Below are 5,000 nucleotides of genomic sequence, written 5' to 3' on the forward strand. Positions count from 1 at the left end.
GGCAGGAGTCGCTGTGCCCGTGAGGCTGCCTGGCCGAGTCGGAGTGCTGTGGGACGGCGGGGAGCGGGTTTTCCCTGGCGAGGGGGCGACCCCGAGGAACTCGGCCGGCGGGGAGGCGTTCCGGCCCGGGCGAGGGGCGCGGACCCGACCGGAGACGTCCAAAACCTTGAAAGGGGTAAGCGGGAAAAGGTCAGCAAAGTGCCCGAAGCAGTAAGGCGAAAAAGCCGTCGGAACCTCCGAAAATGTCCAAAAGCGTGAAATCAGTAACCAGGAAAATGCATAAAAATGGCCAAAAGTGTGAAATCAGTAAGCAGGAAAAGTCGGGAAAAGTGTCTAAAAATGCTTGGAAATCTGAGGAAAATGCCCGAAAATGAGGCCCCTCGGTCGGGAGGAGGAAGTCGAAAATCCCCGTGCCCGACGAGGGAAGTCAGTAACCAGAAGGAAAAACTTAGAAAAAAATTCTAAGTGTCAAAAAAAATTCTAAGTGTCAAAAAAAATTCTAAGTGTCAAAAAAAATTCTAAGTGTCAAAAAAAATTCTAAGTGTCAAAAAAAATTCTAAGTGTCAAAAAAAATTCTAAGTGTCAAAAAAAATTCTAAGTGTCAAAAAAAATTCTAAGTGTCAAAAAAATTCTAAGTGTCAAAAAAAATTCTAAGTGTCAAAAAAAATTCTAAGTGTCAAAAAAAATTCTAAGTGTCAAAAAGAATTCTAAGTGTCAAAAAAAATTCTAAGTGTCAAAAAAAATTCTAAGTGTCAAAAAAAATTCTAAGTGTCAAAAAAAATTCTAAGTGTCAAAAAGAATTCTAAGTGTCAAAAAAAATTCTAAGTGTCAGAAAGGGAAATGAGTAACCAAGAAGAGAAATGAGTAACCAAGAAATCAGTAACCAACAGGAGAAATGAGTAACCAAGAAGAGAAATGAGTAACCAAGAAATCAGTAACCAACAGGAGAAATGAGTAACCAACGGGAGAAATGAGTAACCAACGGGAGAAATGAGTAACCAACGGGAGAAGTCAGTAACCAACGGGAGAAATCAGTAACCAAAGGGAGAAGTCAGTAACCAACGGGAGAAATCAGTAACCAACAAGAGAAATGAGTAACCAACGGGAGAAATCAGTAACCAAAGGGAGAAGTCAGTAACCAACGGGAGAAATCAGTAACCAAGCTTATTTTTGGTTGGTTACTGACTTCTCCGTTCAACTTGGAGCTGCCCTTGTGCACGATCAAGGAGGGGTATTATCCGCCACGGGGGCTTAATTTTCGCCTAAGGGGAGCGATTTGGAGGCCGTGGCCGGGTGAGGCGCGCCTCTCGAAGGGGAGGGATTTGAATTTCGGCTGCATTGAGGGTAGCTGCCCGCTGTTGTGGGTTTTTGGAGCCTGAGCCCGTTCAACTTGGAGCTGCCCTTGTGCACGATCAAGGAGGGGTATTATCGGCCACGGGGGCTTAATTTTCGCCTAAGGGGAGCGATTTGGAGGCCGTGGCCGGGTGAGGCGCGCCTCTCGAAGGGGAGGGATTTGAATTTCGGCTGCATTGAGGGTAGCTGCCCCGCTGTGGTGGTTTTTCGGAGCCTGAGCCCGAGCGGGGCGTCGGTTCCCGAGGTGGGCAGGAGTCGCTGTGCCCGTGAGGCTGCCTGGCCGAGTCGGAGTGCTGTGGGACGGCGGGGAGCGGGTTTTCCCGGGCGAGGGGGCGATCCCGAGGAAGGGGAGCGATTTGGAGGCCGTGGCCGGGTGAGGCGCGCCTTTCGGAGGGGAGGAATTTGAATTTCGGCTGCATTGAGGGTAGCTGCCCGCTGTTGTGGGTTTTTGGAGCCTGAGCCCGAGCGGGGCGTCGGTTCCCGAGGTGGGCAGGAGTCGCTGTGCCCGTGAGGCTGCCTGGCCGAGTCGGAGTGCTGTGGGACGGCGGGGAGCGGGTTTTCCCGGGCGAGGGGCCGATCCCGAGGAAGGGGAGCAGTTCCGAGGCCGTGGCCGGGTGAGGCGCGCCTTTCGGAGGGGAGGAGTTTGAATTTCGGCTGCATTGAGGGTAGCTGCCCCGCTGTGGTGGTTTTTCGGAGCCTGAGCCCGAGCGGGGCGTCGGTTCCCGAGGTGGGCAGGAGTCGCTGTGCCCGTGAGGCTGCCTGGCCGAGTCGGAGTGCTGTGGGACGGCGGGGAGCGGTTTTTCCCGGGCGAGGGGGCGACCCCGAGGAACTCGGCCGGCGGGGAGGCGTTCCGGCCCGGGCGAGGGGCGCGGACCCGACCGGAGACGTCCAAAACCTTGAAAGGGGTAAGCGGGAAAAGGTCAGCAAAGTGCCCGAAGCAGTAAGGCGAAAAAGCCGTCGGAACCTCCGAAAATGAGTAAAAGCCCGGAAGGAGTAAGGTGGAGAAGTCAGCAAAGTGCCCGAAATGTCCGAAGCAGTAAGGCGAAAAAGCCGTCGGAACCTCCGAAAATGAGTAAAAGCCCGGAAGGAGTAAGCGGGAAAAGTCAGCCAAGTGCCCGAAATGTCCGAAGCAGTAAGGCGAAAAAGCCGTCAGAACCTCCGAAAATGAGTAAAAGCCCGGAAGGAGTAAGCGGGAAAAGTCAGCCAAGTGCCCGAAATGTCCGAAGCAGTAAGGCGAAAAAGCCGTCAGAACCTCCGAAAATGAGTAAAAGCCCGGAAGGAGTAAGCGGGAAAAGTCAGCCAAGTGCCCGAAATGTCCGAAGCAGTAAGGCGAAAAAGCCGTCAGAACCTCCGAAAATGAGTAAAAGCCCGGAAGGAGTAAGCGGGAAAAGTCAGCCAAGTGCCCGAAATGTCCGAAGCAGTAAGGCGAAAAAGCCGTCAGAACCTCCGAAAATGTCCAAAAGCGTGAAATCAGTAACCAGGAAAATGCTTAAAAATGGCCAAAAGTGTGAAATCAGTAAGCAGGAAAAGTCGGGAAAATGCATAAAAATGGCCAAAAGTGTGAAATCAGTAAGCAGGAAAAGTCGGGAAAATGCATAAAAATGGCCAAAAGTGTGAAATCAGTAAGCAGGAAAAGTCGGGAAAAGTGTCTAAAAATGCTTGGAAATCTGAGGAAAATGCCCGAAAATGAGGCCCCTCGGTCGGGAGGAGGAAGTCGAAAATCCCCGTGCCCGACGAGGGAAGTCAGTAACCAGAAGGAAAAACTTAGAAAAAAATTCTAAGTGTCAAAAAAAATTCTAAGTGTCAAAAAAATTCTAAGTGTCAAAAAAAATTCTAAGTGTCAAAAAAAATTCTAAGTGTCAAAAAAAATTCTAAGTGTCAAAAAAATTCTAAGTGTCAAAAAAAATTCTAAGTGTCAAAAAAAATTCTAAGTGTCAAAAAAAATTCTAAGTGTCAAAAAAAATTCTAAGTGTCAAAAAAATTCTAAGTGTCAAAAAAATTCTAAGTGTCAAAAAAAATTCTAAGTGTCAAAAAAAATTCTAAGTGTCAAAAAAAATTCTAAGTGTCAAAAAAAATTCTAAGTGTCAAAAAAATTCTAAGTGTCAAAAAAAATTCTAAGTGTCAAAAAAAATTCTAAGTGTCAGCGGAGGAAAGTCGGTGGGGAAGGGGAAAAATCCGAAAATCCACGCCGGGTTGGAGTTCCAGGGCCCCGCTGGAGGGGTGGGAATTCGCCCCGGCGCCTTGCCCCGTTGCAATAAAGTGTCCGCAGCCCGAAAACTTTAACTTTGAAAAATCACGGAAGTCGGCAAGGGGGACGATCCGAGTACCGTTTGCGGGCTTTCGGTACCTCATCGTCGGACTGAAATTTCAAATTCGCCCCCAAAGTGCAACTCGTCATTTTCGGCCGGGGGGGTTGGCGGGGTACCCGGAGATTTTCGGGAACACGTTTTTTAGAACAAAATGGCGGCTCGGGACCACTTTGAGACGGGCCCGAGGAACGGTTCCAAAGACGGTGGGCGGCAATTTGGAACTCGTGTGCATGCCAAAGAGCTCTCGGAGGTCGGATTTTGAACACTTTGTCGAATTTTGAACACTTTGTCGAATTTTGAACACTTTGTCGAATTTTGAACACTTTGTCGAATTTCGAACACTTTGTCGAATTTTGAACACTTTGTCGAACATGCGAACACTTTGTCGAACTTTTGAACGCTAACAGTCGAACTTTTGAACGCTAATAGTCGAACTTTCGAACGCTTTGTCGAATTGTGAACATGTTGGCCGTGACATTCGACACTCGGGCGATTAAACACTCGATAATCCGCCCATTTTAAGTTCGACACTCGGGCGATTAAACACTCGATAATCCGCCCATTTTAAGTTCGACACTCGGGCGATTAAACACTCGATAATCCGCCCATTTTAAGTTCGACACACCTGGGCGATTAACACTCGATACTCTGAGCCCATGGTAAGTTCGACAGTCTGGCGATTTTTGTGTTCGATACTCTGAGCTGAATTAAGTTCGACAGTCTGGCGATTTTTGTGTTCGATACTCTGAGCTGAATTAAGTTCGACAGTCTGGCGATTTTTGTGTTCGATACTCAGTGCTGCTTTTAACTTCGACACTCTGGTGGCGATTTGTGTTCCTCGACACTTTGGCGGTTGTGTTCGACATAGTCTTGGCGACTTCCTACCAGACCTTCCGATCTCTTCGCGCCAGTTCTAACTGTCCAAGGCCTCCGGGCCCGAAACGTCGGAGGGCGGGCAAAGGCGGCGCAGCCCGGGGCCGTCGACCCGGAAACGGCCGTCCCCCCTCCGCGGGTAACCTCGTCCTGGCAGGCCAGGCAGGCTCGAGAGCCCGGTTCCCCCGGGAGTAGCACGGAAGGTAGCGGGCTGTCCCTTCGCCTGTGCTAGCCCGGAACAGTCGGCCGGTGTGTGCAGAGAGGGGGGGCCCAGGCGTGCGCCCCCCCGCACGCCCGGCGCGGGGCAGCGACGCGCCGGGACCGGCGAGCTCCCTCGATCGATGCGGCGGCACACGTCCGACGCGGGAGGCCCCTCGCCGTCCCCCCTCCGCGGGTAACCTCGTCCTGGCAGGCCAGGCAGGCTCGAGAGCCCGGTTCCCCCGGGAGTAGCACGGAAGGTAGCGG

The sequence above is a fragment of the Stegostoma tigrinum genome, unplaced genomic scaffold, assembly GCF_030684315.1.
Source record: "Stegostoma tigrinum isolate sSteTig4 unplaced genomic scaffold, sSteTig4.hap1 scaffold_357, whole genome shotgun sequence".
NCBI lineage: Eukaryota > Metazoa > Chordata > Chondrichthyes > Orectolobiformes > Stegostomatidae > Stegostoma > Stegostoma tigrinum.